The 23,129-nt window shown below is 46.8% G+C and overlaps 1 protein-coding gene across 3 annotated transcripts in view; it reads right to left on the bottom strand.

Moving 5' to 3' along the window:
* Nucleotides 1-23,129, bottom strand: part of LOC121545894 (signal transducer and activator of transcription 6-like) — a 59,191-nt gene that overhangs the window by 30,119 nt on the left and 5,943 nt on the right. For 2 of the 3 annotated variants that reach the window (XM_041856793.2, XM_045209428.1), the window contains exon 2: nucleotides 5,242-5,386. The exons of the other annotated variant lie outside the window; for it this stretch is intronic. The gene's annotated coding sequence lies outside the window, so the exon portion shown is untranslated. The remainder of the gene's footprint in view (nucleotides 1-5,241; nucleotides 5,387-23,129) is intronic. 3 annotated transcript variants of the gene reach the window in all.

Raw genomic sequence — 23,129 nt, 5'->3', positions numbered from 1 at the left:
TTGTATTGATTATGTCACCTATAAGTTCCCCTATGTTATGTTTGTATCTTGTGTGTTATTGTTCCACCTGTCGTGTTTAGATAGGTTCGGTGCCTTGGCTCTACTTAGTTGTTTACGCACTCCGCGTATTTTGTCTCTTCGTGTTTTACGCACTGCGCGTAATTGTTCGCCTTCAGTGTTCTGAGGCCGTTTATTTTGTATTCTATTTTCAAGTGATAGTAAAGTCATGTTCACCCCCAACGCTGCGCTTAGTCGTATTTCATAGGCGATCGTGACAGAAAAACCCACCAAGACCAGACCAAGCAGCGTGTCCAGGAGCTGAAGGGCGATAATTGGAAACAGAGGAGCGAGAATTGGGCGAGAATGATGGAGGCCTGGTCCACGGAGAGGAGAGACCCCCAGTTTTTGGGGGCTCACGACGTCGGGGCAGCAGGTGTACGGGGTTGGAGGAGTGCAGGAGGTTGGCAGATATGGCCGCCAGTTTAAGGGGCCACTGGTTACGAAGGGGATGGAAAGTGTGGAGGCACGGCGAGAGGTACTGGGGGGTGTTTCCAGTCCGGTCCGGCCCGTTCCTGATCCCCCGTGTAGGGCCAGGGGTGTGTGTCCCCAGTGCGGTTCTGCCTGTCCCTGCTCAACGCACCGAGCCTACGGGTGCGTCGTCAGCCCTGTCCAGCCAGAGCCGTCCCGCCAGACAGGATCGCCAGCCAGATCCCGCCGTCCAGCCGGGATCCGTAGAGCCGTCAGCCAGGATCCGCCAGGCCGTCCAGCCGGATCCGCCAGAGCCGTCCAGCCGGATCATCGCCAGAGCCGTCCAGCCAGGATCCGCCAGAGCCGTCCAGCCAGGATCCGCCCAAGCCAGGCGCGTGTCGTCAGTCGGCTGGGACGATAAACTGAAAATTATTAACACTGACCATACCGATCACTTATCGCAGGCATTTTGACGATAATGTTCATTACGATAAGTAGCCTATACTAGAGAAATGTGAAGTTTGAAATGAAATACGTTTGCTCATTTGGGTGATTGTTAATGGGACAATTGATGGCTACAACTGTCAAAGTTGCGTCAATTCAAATCTGGCATTAGGAACAAAAGAGGTCAACACGACTTCTAAGATATACTAGTTATTTTAATTAATGCAAAAACCTTCAATGGTAAATATGATGTTTCGTATATACGGGCTCTCCGAAATACCCCGCAGGGCACTTCAGAGAACTAATCCACTGTTTCAGATTGTTCTTCAAATACTCTTATAGAGAGAGTTTCCCACCTCTCTGCTGGCCAATCAGAGTAGAGACTTGAGCGTGGTTTAGACTTACTCAGCCTATCCGTTGGCGCACCGGCTGTTCCCCGCCTCTTCTGTTACCAGGCATACGTTTATCATAACAACCTGTCATAGTGAGAAGAGCCAGTTCCCCTAGACACCATTCCTACGTCCAAGGATGGTTCACAGATCACAAAGGACCAGTATAGTCTAGTATTTGGAGACACAAATTATTATCTTATCTTAACTCCTAAAACAGCTCTTCACATCAATCACAGCCTGCCAGGTGACACAACCTACATTAGCCCAGTCAAGAATGTATTCTTTCTAAGTTAGTCATCCCATCAATTATGAGAATAATAAATCTCTCACACAACCATCAAACTAGTAGTAGTAGTTTAAAGGATAATACATCAAAAAAACTGTGGTGCACATTAATGTTATAAACGTATTGCTCTATTTTATCGTTATCGCATCAATTCAGGCAATTTATCGTGTTATGGATTTTGGGCGATATCGCCCAGCTCTATGACTAGGACCCAGTTTAGTGGCGCAACAACACTTTCACCTCTTCCTCTTTTCTACAGTATATGTCTTTGCCCTATGGCCTCTGGTCAAAAGTAGTGCACTATGTAGGGAATAGGGTGAAATTTGTGACGTAGCTTTTCCTATTTTGTTGCATTACAACCTGTAATTTAAATTGATTTTTATTTGGATTTCATGTAATGGACATACACAAAATAGTCCAAATTGGTGAAGTGAAATTAAAAAAAAGACTTGTTTCTAAATAAATAACGGAAAAGTGGTGCGTGAATAAAGGGAACACTTAAACAACACAATGTAACTCCAAGTCAATCACACTTCTGTGAAATCAAACTGTCCACTTAGGAAGCAACACTGATTGACAATAAATTTCACATGCTGTTGTGCAAATGGAATAGACAACAGGTGGAATTTATAGGCAATTAGCAAGACACCCCCAATAAAGGATGGGTTTTGCAGGTGGTGACCACAGACCACTTCTCAGTTCCTATGCTTCCTGGCTGATGTTTTGGTCACTTTTGAATGCTGGCGGTGCTTTCACTCTAGTGGTAGCATGAGACGGAGTCTACAACCCACACAAGTGGCTCAGGTAGTGCAGCTCATCCAGGATGGCACATCAATGCGAGCTGTGGCAAGAAGGTTTGCTGTGTCTGTCAGCGTAGTGTCCAGAGCATAGAGGCGCTACCAGGAGACAGGACAGTACATCAGGAGACGTGGAGGAGGCCGTAGGAGGGCAACAACCCAGCAGCAGGACTGCTACCTCCGCCTTTGTGCAAGGAGGAGCAGGAGGAGCACTGCCAGAGCCCTGCAAAATGACCTCCAGCAGGCCACAAATGTGCATGTGTCTGCTCAAACGGTCAGAAACAGACTCCATGAGGGTGGTATGAGGGCCCGACGTCCACAGGTGGGGGTTGTGCTTACAGCCCAACACCGTGCAGGACGTTTGGCATTTGCCAGAGAACACCAAGATTGGCAAATTCGCCACTGGCGCCCTGTGCTCTTCACAGATGAAAGCAGGTTCACACTGAGCACGTGACAGACGTGACAGAGTCTGGAGATGCCGTGGAGAACGTTCTGCTGCCTGCAACATCCTCCAGCATGACCGGTTTGGCGGTGGGTCAGTCATGGTGTGGGGTGGCATTTCTTTGGGGGGCCGCACAGCCCTCCATGTGCTCGCCAGAGGTAGCCTGACTGCCATTAAGTACCGAGATGAGATCCTCAGACCCCTTGTGAAATCATATGCTGGTGCGGTTGGCCCTGGGTTCCTCCTAATGCAAGACAATGCTAGACCTCATGTGGCTGGAGTGTGTCAGCAGTTCCTGCAAGAGGAAGGCATTGATGCTATGGACTGGCCCGCCCTGTTCCCCAGACCTGAATCCAATTGAGCACATCTGGGACATCATGTCTCGCTCCATCCACCAACGCCACGTTGCACCACAGACTGTCCAGGAGTTGGCGGATACTTTAGTCCAGGTCTGGGAGGAGATCCCTCAGGAGACCATCCGCCACCTCATCAGGAGCATGCCCAGGCGTTGTAGGGAGGTCATACAGGCACGTGGGAGGCCACACACACTACTGAGCCTCATTTTGACTTGTTTTAAGGACATTACATCAAAGTTGGATCAGCCTGTAGTGTGGTTTTCCACTTTAATTTTGAGGGTGACTCCAAATCCAGACCTCCATGGGTTGATAAATTTGATTTCCATTCATAATTTTTGTGTGATTTTGTTGTCAGCACATTCAACTATGTAAAGAAAAAAGTATTTAATAAGATTATTTCATTCATTCAGATCTAGGATGTGTTATTTTAGTGTTCCCTTTATTTTTTTTAGCAGTGTATATTCACCCCCTTTGCTATGAAGCCTGTAAATAAGATCTGGTGCAACCAATTACCTTCAGAAGTCACATAATTAGTTAAATAAAGTCCACCAGTATTCATCCCCCCAAAGTCAATACTTTGTAGAGACACCTTTTCCAGCAATTACAGCTGCTAGTCTCTTGGGGTATGTTTCTATAAGCTTGGCACATCTAGCCACTGGGAGTTTTGCCCATTCTTCAAGGCAAAACTGCTCTAGCTCCTTCAAGTTGGATGGGTTCCGCTGGTGTACAGCAATCTTTAAGTCATACCACAGATTCTCAATTGGATTGAGGTCTGGGCTCTGACTAGGCCATTCCAAGACATTTAAATGTTTCCCCTTAAACCACTCGAGTGTTGCTTTAGCAGTATGCTTAGGGTCATTGTCCTACTGGAAGGTGAACCTCCGTCCCAGTCTCAAATCTCTGGAAGACTGAAACAAGTTTCCCTCAAGAATATCCCTGTATTAAGCGGCATTCATCATTCCGGCAAAACATCCCCACAGCATGATGCTGCCACCACCATGCTTCACTGTGGGTATGATGTTCTCGGGGTGATGAGAGGTGTTGGGTTTGCGCCAGACATAGCGTTTTCCTTGATGGCCAAAAAGCTCAATTTTAGTCTCATCTGACCAGAGTACCTTCTTCCATATGTTTGGGGAGTCTCCCACATGCCTTTAAGCAATGGCTTTTTTCTGGCCACTCTTCCGTAAAGCCCAGCTCTGTGGAGTGTACAGCTTAAAGTGGTCCTATGGACAGATACTCCAATCTCCGCTGTGGAGCTTTGCAGCTCCTTCAGTGTTATCTTTGGTCTATTTGTTGCCTCTCTGATTAATGCCCTCCTTGCCTGGTCTGTGAGTTTTGGTGGGTGGCCTTCTCTTGGCAGGTTTGTTGTGGTGCCATATTCTTTCAATTTTTTAATAATGGATTCAATGGTGCTCTGTGGGATGTTCAAAGTTTCTGATATTTTTTTATAACCCAACCCTGATCTGTTTGGAGAGCTCCTTGGTCTTCATGGTGCCACTTGCTTGGTGGTGCCCCTTGCTTAGTGGTGTTGCAGACTCTGGGGCCTTTCAGAACAGGTGTATATATACTGAGATCATGTGACAGATCATGTGACACTTAGATTGCACACAGTTGGACATTATTTAACTAATTATGTGACGTCTGAAGGTAATTGGTTGCACTAGATCTTATTTAGGGCCTTCATAGCAAAGGGGGTGAATATATATTCACGCACCACTTTTTAAATAAGTAATTTTTTTCATTCCTCTTCACCAATTTGGACTATTTTGTGTATGTCCATTACATGAAATCCAAATAAAAATCCATTTAAATTACAGGTTGTAATGCAACAAAATAGGACTAACGCCAACGGGGATGAATACTTTTGCCAGGCACTGTATGCTACTCAAATCATTTAAGCATGTGGATCTGATAAACAGAGAGATAGATCTCTTTGTGGTCATGAAGTCTAAACTATATAATAGAATAGAAAATAATAGAATAGAATAGGATGGAAATGTGTCTTTGTCATCACCATACAGAAATTATTAAAAACATCAGACTAATCCAAACATACCTTTTTACTTCGCTTTCTGACTCACTGACCAGTGTTAAGACAAGGGCTCTTCTGAAGACTTTAGGACAGACAGCAGCACAAAGGCAGCTCTATGAGGACACTCTCATCCTGTCCAGTGTTAGTGGGAACCTCCTGCTCTTCAGTCCTAGAGTTAAAACATGTTATTTAGGTGTCACTTCAAAATATTACAGTACACAATACAGATTTCAAAAACACATTGTGGACCACTCAGAGTTTAGTGACACTGTAGGCAAACAAAGTATGCAATCATAGTACATCATGTAATTGGTATCAGCTATAATACATTACATCACCTACAGTTGAAGTCGGAAGTTTACATACACCTTAGCCAAATACATTTAAACTCAGTTTTTCACAATTCCTGACATTTAATCCTAGTAAAAATTCCCTGTTTTAGGTCAGTTAGGATCACCACTTTATTTTAAGAATGTGAAATGTCAGAATAATAGTAGAGAGAATGATTTATTTCAGCTTTTATTTATTTCATCACATTCCCATTGGGTCAGAAGTTTACATACACTCAATTAGTATTTGGTAGCATTGACTTTAGATTGTTTAACTTTTTGTCAAATGTTTCGGGTCTCCTTACACAAGCTTCCCACAATAAGTTGGGTGAATTTTGGCCCATTCCTCCTGACAGAGTTGGTGTAACTGAGTTAGGTTTGTAGGCCTCCTTGCTCGCACACACTTTTTCAGTTCTGCCCACAAATTTTCTATAGGATTGAGGTCAGGGCTTTTCTGATGGCCACTCCAATACCTTGACTTTCTTGTCCTTAAGCCATTTTGCCACAACTTTGGAAGTATGCTTGGGGTCATTGTCCATTTGGAAGACCCATTTGCGACCAAGCTTTAACTTCCTGACTGATGTCTTGAGATGTAATTTTCCTTCCTCATGATGCCATCTATTTTGTGAAGTGCACCAGTCCCTCCTGCAGCAAAGCACCCCCACAGCATGATGCTTCACGGTTGGGATGGTGTTCTTCGGCCTGCAAGCAACCCCCTTTTTCCTCCAAACATAACGATGGTGTCACGCCCTGGCTCTGGGGACTCTTGTATGTTGAGCCAGGGTGTTAGTTTCTTTGTGTAGTGTCTATGTTTCGTTTTCTATGTTCTGTTCTAGGTTATGTGTTTCTATGTTGGCCGGGGTGGTTCTCAATCAGAGGCAACGTGAATCAGCTGTTGCTTGTTGTCTCTGATTGGGAACCATACTTAGGCAGCCTGTTGTGCACTTGTGTTTTGGGGGATCTTGTTCCGTGTAGGTTTGTGTTATTGACCGAGGACTTCACGTATCGTTTTGTTGTTTTTGTTGTATTTGAAAAGTACCTATTAAAGTATGTACTCATATCACGCTGCGCCTTGGTCCACTTTTCATGACGATCGTGACAGAAGATCCCACCAAAACAGGACCAAGCAGCGTTTCCAGGAGCAAACGCCGGGTAAGGAGCTGGAGAGGTTGGCGATGGCCCAGGTGGGCCAATGGTGGTCCTGGGAGGACATGTTCGCGGGTAAAGGGCCATGGGCTAAAGTTAAAGCCCTTGCGACAGAGGAGGTACGGCGCCAACAGTGTCGTCGTCGGACAGACGAGAGGCACCCCCAATAAAAAATTTTTAGGGGGGCACACGGCATGGACGACGGGGCTGCTGGAGGCAGATACAGGGCGAGTTTGTGGACGAGGAGAGAAGGCCACCAGGTTACGGGGGCCATTGGTCGTTAGAGGGAGGGAGAGTGTAGAGGCACGGCGAGAGGTACTGAGGTGTGTTACCAGTCCGGTCCGGCCCGTTCCTGATCCCCGCACAAGGCCAGTGGACGGTCTGGCTTGTTCCTGTCCCTCGCACCAAGCCTGTGATGCGCGTCTCCAGCCCGGCCCGGCCTGTTCCTGCCCCTCGCACCAAGCCTGTGGTGCGCGTCGCCAGCCCGGTCCGGCCTGTTCCTGCCCCTCGCACCAAGCCTGTGGTGCGCGTCGCCAGCCCGGCCCGGCCTGTTCCTGCTCCCCGCACCAAGCCAATGGTGCGCGTCGCCAGCCCGGTCCGGCCCGTTCCTGCTCCCGCACCAAGCCTGTGGTGCGCGTCGTCAGCCCGGTCAGGCCCATTCCTGCTCCCCGCACCAAGCCAGTGGTGCGCGTCGCCAGCCCGGTCCGGCCTGTTCCTGCTCCCCGCACCAAGCCAGTGGTGCGCGTCGCCAGCCCGGTCCGGCCTGTTCCTGCTCCCCGCACCAAGCCAGTGGTGCGCGTCGCCAGCCCGGTCCGGCCTGTTCCTGCTCCCCGCACCAAGCCTGTGGTGTGCGTCGTCAGCCCGGTCAGGCCCATTCCTGCTCCCCGCACCAAGCCTGTGGTGCGCGTCGTCAGTCCGGCACAGCCCGTGCCTGGTCAGATACCGGTCAGCTGCTCCACACCGGAGCCTAAGCAATCCGCTCCACCGATGTCCAGTCCAGCTCCAGCCAGCGGGACCAGACCAGGGGCTACGGGGGGGTTGTTAGAGGGTGGTGGTCACGCCCGGAGCCGGATCCGCCTCCGAGGTGGAATGCCCACCCGGCCCCTCCCCTGTTGGGTTTATGATGGCACGGTCGCAGTCCGCGCCTTTGGGGGGGGGTACTGTCACGCCCTGGCTCTGGGGACTCTTGTATGTTGAGCCAGGGTGTTAGTTTCTTTGTGTAGTGTCTATGTTTTGTTTTCTATGTTCTGTTCTAGGTTATGTGTTTCTATGTTGGCCGGGGTGGTTCTCAATCAGAGGCAACGTGAATCAGCTGTTGCTTGTTGTCTCTGATTGGGAACCATACTTAGAAAGCCTGTTGTGCACTTGTGTTTTGGGGGATCTTGTTCCGTGTAGGTTTGTGTTATTGACCGAGGACTTCACGTATCGTTTTGTTGTTTTTGTTGTATTTGAAAAGTACCTATTAAAGTATGTACTCATATCACGCTGCGCCTTGGTCTACTTTTCATGACGATCGTGACAGATGGTCATTATGGCCAAACAGTTCTATTTTTGTTTCATCAGACCAGAGGACATTTCTCAAAAAAGTACGATCTTTGTCCCCATGTGCAGTTGCAAACCGTAGTCTGGCTTTTTATGGTGGTTTTGGAGCAGTAGCTTCTTCCTTGCTGAGTGGCCTTTCAGGTTATGTCGATATAGGACTCGTTTTACTGTGGATATAGATACTTTTCTACCTGTTTCCTCCAGCATCTTCACAAGGTCCTTTGCTGTTGTTCTGGGATTGATTTGCACTTTTCGCACCAAAGTATGTTCATCTCTAGGAGACAGAAAGTGTCTCCTTCCTGAGTGGTATGCGTGCTGCGTGGTCCCATGGTGTTTATACTTGCGTACTATTGTTTGTACAGATGAACATGGTACCTTCAGGCGTTTGGAAATTGCTCCCAAGGATGAACCAGACTTGTGGAGGTCTACAATCTTTTTTCTGAGGTCTTTGCTGATTTCTTTTGATTTTCCCATGATGTCAAGCAAAGAGGCACTGAGTTTGAAGGTAGGCCTTGAAATACATCCACAGGTACACCTCCAATTGACTCAAATGATGTCAATTAGCCTATAAGAAGGTTCTAAAGCCTTGACATATTTTTCTGGAATTTTAAAGTCAACTTAGTGTATATAAACTTCTGACCCACTGGCATTGTGATACAGTGAATTATAAGTGAAATAATCTTTCTGTAAACAATTGTTGGAAAAATTACTTGTGTCATGCACAAAGCAGATGTCCTAACCGACTTGCCAAAACTATAGTTTGTTAACAAGAAATTTGTGGAGTGGCTGGAAAACAAGTTTTAATTACTCCAACCTAAGTGTATGTAAACTTCGGACTTCAACTGTATACACAATTAGTATCCTATTGTCACGTTCGTTGATTGAAGGCTCGGGCCAAGGTGCAGCGTGGTAGGCGAACATATTAATTTATTAAATGAAACACAGACAAAACAACAAAATACACACAAACGTAAAGTTCTGCAGGCTACAATGCAACCATACAAAAACAAGATCCCACAAACTAAGGTGGGACAAAGGCTGCCTAAGTATGATCTCCAATCAGAGACAAAGATAGACAGCTGCCTCTGATCGGGAACCATACCCGGCCAACAAAGAAATTGAAAAACTAGAATGCCCACCCAAATCACACCCTTACCTAACCAAATAGAAAATAAAAGGGATATCTAAGGTCAGGGCGTGACACCTATAGAATAAACAGTTACTTCTCAGTTAACAGGTGAACAATAAAAGCCTGATAAGATATGTTAATTATAAACTATTAAATAATTTCATGTCACAGGCTGAGCCTATATACTGTATGTGTCATTTTGACCGCAACTTGATACAGCTTGAAATTGATGTAAGGATTGAGGTGAGGTTTAGCAAGAACTTTCCGGGATTACATAATGATTCAGATATCCAAATGAACTTCTCAAACCACAAACAGCTCAAACAGACACACACACACACACACACACACACACAATGCATGCATGAGCACATACACACACAAAACCAGTCAGAACCAGTCATAACACAACAATAATCCAGCAGTGTATGTTTGTGTTTGTGCATGTGTGTGTATGTGCGTGTACAGTACCAGTCAGAAATTTGGACACACCTACTCATTCAAGGGTTTTTCTTTATTTTTTACTGTTTTCTACATTGTAGAATAATAGTGAAGACATCTGTTATAATTACTTGTGATACAAGATTCATGAATGTATGTAAAACTCATTAACAATGCTGGTTAAGTGTGCCTTGAATTCTAAATTAATCACAGTGTCACCAGCAAAGCACCCCCACACCATAACACCTCCTCCTCCATGCTTTACGGTGGGAAATACACATGCGGAGATCATCCGTTCACCCACACCACGTCTCACAACGATACGGCGGTTGGAACCAAAAATCTCCAATTTGGACTCAAGACCAAAGGACAAATTTCCACCGGTCTAATGTCCATTGCTCGCGTTTCTTGGACCAAGCAGGTCTCTTCTTATTATTGGGGTCCTTTAGTAGTGGTTTCTTTGTAGCAATTCGACAATGAAGGCCTGATTCACACAGTCCCCTCTGAACAGTTGATGTTGAGATGTATATGTGACTTGAACTCTGAAGCATTTATTTGGGCTGCAATTTCTGAGGCTGGTAACTCTAATGAACTTATCCTCTGCAGCAGAGGTAACTCTGGGTCTTCCATTCCTGTGGTGGTCCTCATGAGAGCCAGTTTCATCATAGCACTAGATGGTTTTTGCAAACTGCACTTGAAGAAACTTTAAAAGTTCTTGAAATGTTCTGTATTGACTGACCTTCATGTCTTAAAGTAATGATGGACTGTCATTTCTCTTTGCTTATTTGAGCTGTTCTTGCCATAATATGGACTTGGTATTTTACCAAATAGGGCTATCTTCTGTATACATACCCCCCTACCTTGTCACAACATAGCTGATTGGCTCAAACACATTAAGAAGGAAAGAAATTCCACAAATTAACTTTTAAGAAGGCACACCTGTTAATTGAAATGCATTCCAGGTGACTACCTCATGAAGCTGGTTGAGAGAATGCCAAGGGTGTGCAAAGCTGTCATCAAGCAAAGGGTGGCTATTTGTTTAACACTTTTTTGGTTACTACATGATTCCACATGTGTTATTTCATAGTTTTCATGCCTTCACTATTATTCTACAATATAGAAAATAGTAAAAATAAAGAAAAACCTTGAACGAGAAGGTGTGTCCAAACTTTTGACTGGTACTGTACACGCACATACACACACATGCACAAACACAAACATACACTGCTGGATTATTGTTGTGTTATGATGGGAGATAGAGCTTTAATACAGTTTTTTTGTATCACTTTGGTGAAATGTTCACAAGTATGTGGTACAACTCTAAGCACAAAAATCTAAACAGATCTTCGAAATGGCTCATGTCTCAAAACACTAAGCACATTTGCAATTGAATGAGTACAACAAACATATACAAACTATCAGTTCAGAGTTTAAACAGTTTAAAATGTAGGCCCCTATCCCAACCTTCTGGAAACTTCTTTCTCAAATCTAAGGATCCGAAACACATTCTGTGCATGTGTTATTATACACACACGTTTCTCTCGTTTCTCTCTTTACTCACATTCTTCTGAACCCTCAACCAATTTGATCGATAGGATGATGTAGCCTCTCTCTCTCTGCCTCATATTTCAGTACAGCTGCGATTTGAGTGAAGTTTCCAAAAATATATACAGTGCATTCGGAAAGTATGCAGACCCCTTGACATTTTCCACATTACGTTACAGCCTTTTTCTAAAATGGATTAAATTATATATTTTTTCTCATCAATCTACGCACAATACCCCATAATGAGAAAGCGAAAACTGTTTTTTTTAAAATGTTTACAAATGTATTAAAAATAAAAAACAGAAATACCTTATTTACATAAGTATTCAGACCCTTTGCTATGAGACTCGAAATTGAGCTCAGGTGCATCCTGTTTCCATTGATCATCATTGAGATGTTTCTACAACTTGATTGGAGTCCACCTGTGATAAATTCAATTGATTGGAATGGATTTGGAAAGGCACACACCTGTCTATATAAGGTCCCACAGTTGACAGTGCATGTCAGAGCAAAAACCAAGCCATGAGGTCGAAGGAATTGCCTGTAGAGCTCCAAGACAGGATTGTGTCGAGGCACAGATCTGGGGATGGGTACCAAAACCTTTCTGCAGCATTGAAGGTACCCAAGAACACAGTGGCCTCCATCATTCTTAAATGGAAGAAGTTTGGAACCACCAAGACTCTTACTAGAGCTGGCCACCCGGGCAAACTAAGCAATCGGGGTAGAAGGGCATTGTTCAGGGAGGTGACCAAGAACCCGATGGTCACTCTGACAGAGCTCCAGAGTTCCTCTGCGGAGATGGGAGAAACTTCCAGAAGGTCAACCATCTCTGCAGCACTCCACCAATCAGGCATTTATGGTAGAGTGGCCAGACGGAAGCCACTCCTCAGTAAAAAGGCACATGACCGCCTGCTTGGAGTTTGCCAAAAGGCACCTAAAGGACTCTCAGACCATGAGAAACAAGATTGTCTGGTCTGTTGAAACCAAGATTGAACTCTTTGGCCTGAATGCCAAGCATGGTTGTGGCAGCATCATGCTGTGGAGACGTTTTTCAGCGGCAGGGACTGGGAGACTAGTCAGGATTGAGGGAAAGATTAATGGAGCAAAGTACAGAGAGATCCTTGATGAAAACCCGTTCCAGAGCACTCAGGACCTCAGACTGGGGCGAAAGTTCACCTTCCAACAGGACAATGACCCTAAGCACACAGCCAAGACAACGCAGGAGTGGCTTCGGGACAAGTCTCTGAATGTCCTTGAGTGGCCCAGCCAGAGCCCGGAGTTGAACTCGATCTAACATATCTGGAGAGACCTGAAAATAGCTGTGCATCGAAGCATGGGAGAAGAATGGGAGAAACTCCCCAAATACAGGTGTGCCAAGCTTGTAGCGTTATACCCAATAATACTCAAGGCTGTAATCACTGCCAAAGGTGCTTCAACGAAGTCCTGAGTAAATGGTCTGAATACTTACGTAAATGTGATATTTCAGTTTTTTTGGTGCAAAAAAATCAAAAATCTATTTTTGCTTTGTCATTATGGGGTATTGTGAGTAGATTGAAAAAACAATTTAATGAATTTCAGAATAAGGCTGTAACGTAACAAAATGTGGGAAAAGTGAAGGGGTCTGAATACTTTCCGAACGCCCTGTATGAAGGCTATAACCTTCTGTCTGTCTGACACAGTCTACACATTGCACTGGGGCAAAACAATTAGCGTTTTGTGATTATGTCATCTTTATAGTTATGCTGCCATATATCCAGCTGTCTGCCTCATGTTCGCAATGATAACAAATAAATAACATTAAATCGCTATTGACTGCCTGTCTGTGTCTTGCTTGTTTGATATGCTGTCTATGCTACATAGAGCTTGCCTAAATAGCTGCATGTAACTCCCCTCAAGAAAAAATAACATGAAATTGCTGTACAATCTGTTTGTGTAGTGCTTATGTTTGCAATAGCCTACTGTTACAACAGACAAAGCACTGAGCAGCAGCAGAAAGGAGGTAGACAGTGTTGAAGAAGCTACTCTGAAATATAGTTTACCAAGCTACCAATTACTTCACACTGGAAGAAGTTAAGCTACACTAAAGATACCCTTAAGAAAAATATAGTTTACTTAACTAAAGTTACAGTTCACTACTTCCAAACAACTTCATGAAAAAATATAATATCTACATTTGAAATGTCATAGGCTACAAATTGCAAGAACAGATCACTCTGTAGTCAAATGGTAACAGAATGTGTGATTTAGCCTATTAAAGACAAAAAGTGAGATTCGGCACATAAAAAGTGTTTCAAGTGAGAATTAGGCAGATTTTTTTTTGAAAGGAATGTGTAGTTCCAGTAGTTAGCTACACCACTACATGGCAAAAAAAGTTATTAACTACTGAAAACACTACCAAGATTTACATTTATGTAGTTGAACTACCACCAAGCTACTGCAAAATTAAAAAAGTAATTAAATTACTAGTTGAACTACATGTAGTTCACAACTCCCCATTCCCCAACACTGGAGATAGGCTAGTGGATCCCGCATGTGCAGAAATCTCCGTATTTTTTGCAACATGTACCACTTATACCTGATAAATGTGCCAAAGTGATTGAAGAAAACTGTCATGTGACCTCCCACTGCAGGATAAACAGGTTATGCTATGTCTGAACATGCACCAAGCATTATTGCTCAATGTATGTATGCAATGTGCTCGATTTCCTGGATTCCTAAGAAGATGAAATTGACTCAAAACCACAACATTTATGTTCCTAGAAACTAAATCAGGGCCTAGCCCTAACCATGATACTAACAATTCTGTTTTTCCCTGAGGTAGCCCAACTGTCAATGCCTGGCATTTAAGTATCCACACAACACACAAGGTTTACAAAGATACTGTACATACCAGTTGGAGTATTATTTGATCACTCAAATTGGTCTCATATTGGAAACTTTGGTCCAATACATATCACATATGTCAAACCGAAAATGGCTAATATGTGACATCACCCCTCATTCCAGACAGCAACCAATAGGTAGTAGGTGTAAACCTATACTCTAAAAAATTATTCCTTCAGTCTAAAAATATCCTTCCTGTTCATCATGTTAAGTTTGTACACTGCAAATGTTAAGTTTGCACTTTACATATTTTGTTATAAAATGATTAACATTGTTATTTACATACTGTATCCGATTGGTAACTATCCCAACATTGGGATATGCATAGGCTCTTAATATATAATATAAGACATTCAGCAGATGCTTTTCTCCAAAGCAACTTACAGTCATGCGTTCATACCAGAATGGTATCAAACCCAGAATTAATGGTGGATTGGCCGATGTGGGTGAAAATCCAGCACTTATGGAAAGAGAAAATGAGGAATATATCTATAATTGTTTAACTACAGGTATCGTAGATGTGAGCGAAATAGCTGTAAGTAGCAGTCAAAGTATTATTTGTCTGTTAGTTTACTCCAATTAGGGTAGCAATGTTGTTTTCGAGACCACCTGAAGCGAGACCAATTCAGGATCAAGACCAGAGCGAATCGAGTCAAGACCAAGACCGGAGGGGGACGAGAGGTCCGAGACCAAGTCAAGACCAGAAAAATGTGAGTCCAATTCAAGACCATGACTGTAATTTTATCAAATCGTCACCATAATAAGAGTTCAAAATGTCCAATATTTGTGTGTTCATATTTCAGAAGAACATACTGTATGGACATACTGTATATTCTTTAGACTTTCAGAATGGTGAAAAAATGCATGTTGAGGGCAAATAGAGCCACTCTATACATTTTTATTAACCTAAAGACAGTGGGGAACAATGAGGGCCTTCTATGCTTTCATAGAAAGGCTAAGGATTTATAAAATAATAAAAATAATAATATTATTCTTTTCAATTATGTTCTGATTTAATCTTTTCCGTTTTTGTTAGAAAGGAAAGGGTTAACACTGAAAATAAAAAAAGATCCAATCAGGATTTTTCTTTGGTGGTCTCAGCTAGCTAAGTCTGTCATTGGCTAGGCCATCAGAAGCTTGATTGAAGGTATCTGGCATTCAACTGTACTAGGGCAACATTTTGGAGTGACAGTGGAATCTGACTTGTAATGGGTGGGACCGTTTAAAAAAAAACGTCTGCCTTCTCGAAGGACAACAGGTCACTGTGTAGGCTAGTTTGCAGCAGCTGCACCAGGTGTTATCGAAGAGGATGTTGTTGCTAATTTGTTAGCTTCTCCCTTTTCAAGAATAAGTTTCAAATGATCATCATCTGGGGAGTGGAACTGTGTTTTTTATTGCAGCTCGCATGCTGTTAGCCATCGCTTTGAAAATAACTTGTGTGTGAAACATTGTTGCATTTAAACTTTAGATCACCTTTGTGATTTTTGCAATGGGAAATAATAGTTGTACATTTAGATTGGGAAATTCTTAGCCTAATGGTTGTGTTTTTGTATTCTTATGCTCCTACTGGCTTATTATGTCAGAGTGAATGGACTGCTGTCTTTCCATCGGTCCTATGCAGTGGTGTAGTGGTGCCTGGAGAAGTGGGTCCTGTGTGAAGGTAAGGAGCCCTGTGTGAAAAATCCTGTTTTCCTATAGATTTTTCAGATTTTCACTCTCAAAATCACACTTTTTAAAATAAAATACAAAAACGACAAATTTGATGTTCTAAGTCCACAACAACGCTTAAACCACATCAGGACACCATTTTTTAGGTCTAGGAAAATTTAAAAATATATATTTTAGGAGGGTGTAGTTGCCCTTTAATTCAAATGAGCAAAACAAATGCCCTCCCCACTGATACAAATCAGCATTAAATAATTCTGTCAGGTAGGCCTACATTGCAGTCAACATTTCATTGGGAAGTTTTTTCGGGAAAGCCGTTAAATAAATGCTAACGCAAACAACGCATGATGACTGAATTGCGCATCGAAAATAGCCTACTAACCAAGAATAAGGACCAAAGTTTCAGTTCCAATGTTGCCTTAGTTAGCATTTACTGGTTGATATCATAAGTTGAAATGCCTTTCCTGTCATGAGCCCTCTCACTCCACCGGGTTACCACCTTAATGTGTTTCCACTATCTTCCACTCTGCTCATCTCTCTCTCTCTACTCAGCCTAACTAGCTCCACCTGCCCCTGCTCTGCTCGGCTCTAATTACTCTGCCAGCTGCGCTGCATTACCCACTAACCTCTCCCAGTATTTAAGGTCCTGTCTTTCAGCTCTCCTTTGTCAGATCGTCTGCAAAGCTCACACCCGAACCTGTGTGCTCGTGCTTCTGGCTCACCCTTGTTTTGTGACCCCGGACCTGCCTGATTCTCGGATACTCTTCTGCCCCAGGAAAACCAGACCTGCTTTCTGCCATTACGACTCCTGACTACTCTTCGACCCCGGTAACTCTGACCAGCCTTCTGCCTTGCTACAACGTATTGGGATTTCCCCTTGAACTGTACTTCTGCCTTGTTTCATCCGCCCCGTTGTGTCTGTGTTTCCTCCCCCAGGACTTCTGGACCACCAACCACCGGGCGTCATCGGACGATCGCTGCCACTGGGGGGGCACAGACCCAGCACATTGGACGGGATAACCCCTGGAGCCTTCACTCACTCCCTACTTCCCTTTTCCCTTAAGTTTTAATAAACTTTCTGGTGTGACGCAATTGTGGTCCTCTTGTCGTCTGTCTGAACCGTGACAGTACGATCTGACCATCATGGACTCAGCGCACACTTCCCCGACATGGAAACCGAAGAACCTGAGCAACCCACCGCCATGCTACGCCTGGAACACACTGAGAGAGAGCTAGGCCGCATGAGCGCGACATCCCTCTCTGCTTCAGGTCGGCCACCAACAGCATCAGCAGTTCCAGCAGCACCAGCAGCAGTCCCAGCAGCAGCAACAACAACTTCGCCAGGATCATCCAACTCCTCACCAACCTTACCCCCAGCCAGTCTGCCCACCAGCCCTGCCTCCGAGTTACCTGCCCCGGTCATTGCAGCCGCTGCCCCGGAACCCAAGATTGGAAACCCCGAGCGGTTCAACGGCGATTCTACCCAGGTCCGGCCATTCCTGACTAGCTGCCGACTTCAGTTCTCCTTGCAGCCAAGGACCTTCGCCACGGAGGGGGCTAGGGTCGGGTATGCCATCACTCACCTGACGGGCCGAGCTCGACTCTGGGGAACAGCAGAGTTCGAACGTCAAACCCCCGCATGTGCAACCTTCGACCTGTTTGCTGAGGAGATGCTGAAGGTGTTTGACCTGGATTCACCAACCGCAGAGGCGTCTCCGTGAACTGTTCAGTATTCGACAAGGCAGACGTACAGTCGCAGACCATTCCATCGACTTCCGAACCCTGGCAAGACGAAGTTCTTGGAACACACCATCGTTGGTGGACGCGTTCTTCCATAGCTTGGCTGACTATATCAAGGACGAGTTGGTCTCCCATGAACTGCCTTCCACTCTTGATGAAGCCATCGCACTGACTGTCCGGATCGACAGAAGGATACAGACCCGTCGTCGTGAGAGGGGGCGCCAAGGTCCACCAACTACCGGCATTCGGAGAGATCCGACTGGGCTCCTGTCAGCTACTGCCACTCACCCAAGTCAGCTTGATCAGTCTGAGCCTATGGAGATTGGGCGAGCCTCTCTCACTCCTGCAGAGCGCCAGCGCCGCTTCACCTCAAACCTCTGCCTCTATTGTGGAGGTGATGGACATCGTGTGGTAACCTGCCCTTTAAAGCCGAAGCTCACCGGGCATAGGGGAGTCCGGTTGAGCTCAATGACCATCCAGTCCTCCGACCGCAAACCCTTGCTGCAAGTTCACCTCCGCCTCTCTGACTCAACTCACACCCTGGCTGCTCTGGTGGATTCGGGCGCCGAAGCCAACATAATGGACATCAAGCTGGCACGCCAACTGGGACTGGAGAACCTCCGTTTGACACCTCCTATTCCTGCCCGGGCATTGGACGGACACTTACTCGGATCGGTCACTCATGTCACGGCCCCGGTCTTGATGGGTCTGTCCGGAAACCATCAAGAAACTATCCAGTTTCACCTGCTCCCCTCTCCAGGCCAACCCCTCATCCTGGGTTACCCATGGCTCCGCCCGGCACAACCCTCAGCTCGACTGGGTGACCGGGGGTGATCAGGGAGTGGGGCGAGGACTGCCACCGAACCTGCCTGCTTGCTGCCGCACTACCCCCCTCGGCCAGTACCTACTAACTCCGCTCCCTGACCTCTCCCATGTCCCAGAATGCTACCATGGTCTCAGAGAAGTGTTTAACAAAGCAAGAGCCACATCTCTGCCCCCTCACCGACCGTACGACTGTGCCATCGACCTCCTCCCTGGAACAGCCCCTCCAAGGGGCCGTCTTTATTCGTTGTCTGCTCCTGAAAGAAGGTCCATGGAGGACTACATCAATGACTCTCTGTCCACAGGATTGATCCGTTCATCTTCATCTCCGGCTGGTGCTGGCTTCTTCTTTGTGGGGAAGAGGGACGGATCTCTTCGCCCCTGCATCGACTACAGGGGACTCAACGACATCACAGTGAAAAACCGTTACCCTCTCCCTCTGCTCACCTCTGCTTTTGAGTTGCTCCAGGGAGCCACTGTTTTTGCCAAGTTGGATCTCAGAAACGCTTACCACCTAGTGCGGATCCGGGAGGGAGATGAATGGAAGACCGCATTCAATACACCAACAGGCCACTACGAGTATCTGGTTATGCCTTTTGGCCTCACCAATGCTCCTGCTGTGTTCCAGGCTCTAGTGAATGATGTACTGCGGGACATGTTAAACAAGTTTGTCTTCGTTTACCTGGATGACATCTTAATCTACTCCAGAAACCTGTCTGAACACACCCGCCATGTCCGGCAAGTCCTTCATCGTCTTCTGGAGAATTCCCTCTACGCCAAGGCAGAGAAATGTGAGTTTCACGTCAAGACAGTGGCCTTCCTGGGGTACATAGTGGCAGAGGGAAGTATCCAAATGGATCCTGCCAAAGTATCAGCAGTCACTTCATGGCCAGTTCCGGAGAACAGAAAGAAGCTGCAACAGTTTCTGGGGTTTGCTAACTTCTATAGAAAGTTTATCCGGAACTACAGTACCGTTGCTGCCCCTCTCACTGCTCTAACCAGCACCAAGCAACCCTTCACCTGGACCCCAGCAGCCGACAAGGCCTTCAGTACCCTCAAGGTAAGGTTCACCTCCGCTCCCATCCTCCAGATGCCTGACGTGGACCGGCAATTCATTGTGGAGGTGGACGCCTCGGATGTGGGAGTTGGTGCTGTGATTTCTCAGTGGGCTGCGGAGGATAGGAAGCTCCATCCCTGTGCCTTTTTCTCACGTCGGTTGTCCCCCTCTGAGTGCAATTACGACATAGGGAACCGAGAGCTGCTGGCTGTGAAGCTTGCCTTGGAGGAGTGGCGTCACTGGCTGGAGGGGTCCACCATTCCATTTCTCGTTTGGACCGATCATAAGAACTTGGAGTACATCCGCACGGCCAAACGGTTGAACTCCAGGCAGTCCCGCTGGGCCCTGTTCTTCACCAGGTTTAATTTCACTCTGTCATACCGGCCTGGATCACGCAACACCAAGCCAGACGCCCTCTCCCGTCAATTCCAGAAGGATGACAACCCCTCCAAGGATCCTGTGTCGATTCTGCCAAGTCCCTGCATCGTAGCAGCTCTGACCTGGGCTGTTGAGGAACAGGTGCTGGAAGCTCTCCGTAACCAGCCCGGTCCCAGCACTTGCCCAGCTGACCGCCTTTTTGTCCCCCGAAAACCTAAGGTCCCAGGTCGTTTCAGTGGGGACATGACTCCCGCCTAGCTTGTCACCCTGGCTCCACCCGCACTCACAACCTGCTCGCCCAGAGGTTCTGGTGGCCCGCTCTGAGAAAGGATGTACGGGAATTCGTCCAAGCCTGCCCCATCTGCAACCAACACAAGTCGTCCTGCCAGCCCCCCAGCCGGATTGCTGCAGCCCCTGCCTGTGCCCAGACGTCCCTGGTCTCACATCGCCCTTGACTTTGTCACGGGGCTGCCCCCCCTTCAAGGGGCAAGACCGTCATTCTCACCATAGTTGACCGATTCAGCAAGATGGCACACTTCATTCCCCTCCCCCAAGCTCCCAACCGCCAAGGAGACCGCCCAGGTGGTCCTGGAACACGTCTTCCGGATCCACGGACTGCCAAAGGATGTAGTTTCTGACCGTGGTCCACAATTCTCCTCCGCTTTTTGGAAGGAGTTCTGTCACCTGCTGGGAGCCACAGTCAGTCTGACTTCCGGATTCCATCCCCAATCCAATGGGCAGTCAGAGCGGGCAAATCAGGAGCTCGAGAAGGCACTGCGATGCATGACCTCACGCAACCCCCCACTCCTGGTCGCAGCAATTGACATGGGTGGAGTACGCACACAATTCTCTGACCTGCTCTGCCATCGGTATGTCCCCTTTCCAATGTGTTTATGGATACCAGCCTCCTCTATTTGCCAGTCAGGAAGGGGAGGTTACTTGCCCATCTGCACTTGCGTTTGCCCGTCGATGTCGCCGCACCTGGTCACAGGCCCGAGCCACACTTCTCAGATCCGTTGCCAGCTACACTACCGGGGCCAACCGTCGGAGAATCCCTGCTCCCACCTACCATGTTGGTCAAAGGGTGTGGTTGTCGTCAAGGAACCTGCCACTCAGGGTGGAGTCGCAGAAGTTGGCACCTCGGTTCATTGGCCCATTCCCTATCATAAGAGTGATTAGCCCAACTGCTGTCCGGCTCCAACTGCCTAATTCCATGAGGTGCACCCACTTTCCATGTGTCTAAGATTAAGCCCATTCATGAGAGTCCGCTGGTCCCTGCTGCGCCTTGTCCTCCTCCTCCACAGCTCGTCGATGGTGGTCTGGTTTACACCGTCCGCCGCCTGCTTCGGTCCAGACGGAGGGGTAGGGGTCTCCAGTACCTCATTGACTGGGAGGGCTATGGACCTGAGGAAAGGACCTGGGTGCCAGCTAGTCGGATTGTGGATAGGACTCTCATCACCGCCTTCCACCAACGGCATCCTGATCAACCTGCAATCCGTAGGGGCCGCCCCAGAGGGATCCCCTAACCGTCCTGCCCGCTCGGCTTCCTGTCCTGTGCCTGATCCTGTCTCGGGACCTGTCCCATCTCCCGACCACGGCCCTCCGGCTTCCTCCGAGGATGAGGGCGTTCGGCTCGGACCGTTCGGAGGAGTTCTAGCCCTCCTCCGGCTCCCCTCCTCCCGCCCGGCGTGGTGTTGCTCTTGGGACTTCTGGGGCCGTCCCCTTGGGGGGGTTCTGTCATGAGCCCTCTCACTCCACCGGGTTACCACCTTAATGTGTTTCCACTATCTTCCACTCTGCTCATCTCTCTCTCTCTACTCAGCCTAACTAGCTCCACCTGCCCCTGCTCTGCTCGGCTCTAATTACTCTGCCAGCTGCGCTGCATTTACCCACTAACCTCTCCCAGTATTTAAGGTCCTGTCTTTCAGCTCTCCTTTGTCAGATCGTCTGCAAAGCTCACACCCGAACCTGTGTGCTCGTGCTTCTGGCTCACCCCTTGTTTTGTGACCCCGGACCTGCCTGATTCTCGGATACTCTTCTGCCCCAGGAAAACCAGACCTGCTTTCTGCCATTACGACTCCTGACTACTCTTCGACCCCGGTAACTCTGACCAGCCTTCTGCCTTGCTACAACGTATTGGGATTTCCCTTGAACTGTACTTCTGCCTTGTTTCATCCGCCCCCGTTGTGTCTGTGTTTCCTCCCCCAGGACTTCTGGACCACCAACCACCGGCGTCATCGGACGCATCGCTGCCACTGGGGGGCACAGACCCAGCACATTGGACGGGATAACCCCTGGAGCCTTCACTCACTCCCTACTTCCCTTTTTCCTTAAGTTTTAATAAACTTTCTGGTGTGACGCAATTGTGGTCCTCTTGTCGTCTGTCTGAACCGTGACATTTCCTACCTACCGGCTACCGATATCATTCTTCTGAGCTGCTCCATGTGACAACCAGTTGAGCGCTGCACGCTCTTGCTGCCTGCAGATTATATTCTGTTAAAACTAGGCTATGTGCGCTGCACGCATGTGAATATATTTAATGTGCTTTGCAATTGTGTAGGCTACTTTGTGCATGATTTCTTTATTGTACTACATAATTAATAAGTCGTATACTACACTACTTTGATACGCAACAGAAGTGAGTATAGGCAATGCCCACTGAAAGTGGGTATACGGCTTATACCTGTGTATAGCCTCCACTACACCAAAAAGTGAGTGTACTGCTATTACAGTTGCTGTCCGTTCAGCATCAGGAGCCTGTCACACACAGAAGGGCTAGGTCCAATAGGTTTGCTACTGCGCAAACATGTCTATAATAGGTATAAAATAAAGCTTGTTAATATTACCCCGTCGCCCCTTACTGATAGTGAGCACGTAAATGTCAAACAATTTCCCCCACTCTTCCCTACCAGCGAGTCAAAGAAATACGGATATTTTGAGGATATTTTTTATTAAAGTAAAGGACAGTAATGTTACGATTAAAGTAGGAATCCCAGGTTTCAATAGGCGATAAGATATTATTGTTTCAAGAAAAGGATGTTATATTTTGCCTGGCGAATCGCTTTTATGTGCTGACTGAATGGAAGCTGATAAACTACATGACCAAAAGTATGTGGACACCTGCTCGTCTAACATCTCATTCCAAAATCATGGGCATAAATATGAAGTTGGTCCCCTTTTTGCTGCTATAACAGCCTCCACTCTTCTGGGAAGGCTTTCCACTAGATGTTGGAAC

This window comes from Coregonus clupeaformis, chromosome 30, assembly GCF_020615455.1.
Source record: "Coregonus clupeaformis isolate EN_2021a chromosome 30, ASM2061545v1, whole genome shotgun sequence".
NCBI classification, from domain to species: domain Eukaryota; kingdom Metazoa; phylum Chordata; class Actinopteri; order Salmoniformes; family Salmonidae; genus Coregonus; species Coregonus clupeaformis.
This window is presented reverse-complemented; position numbering and strand designations above follow the sequence as displayed.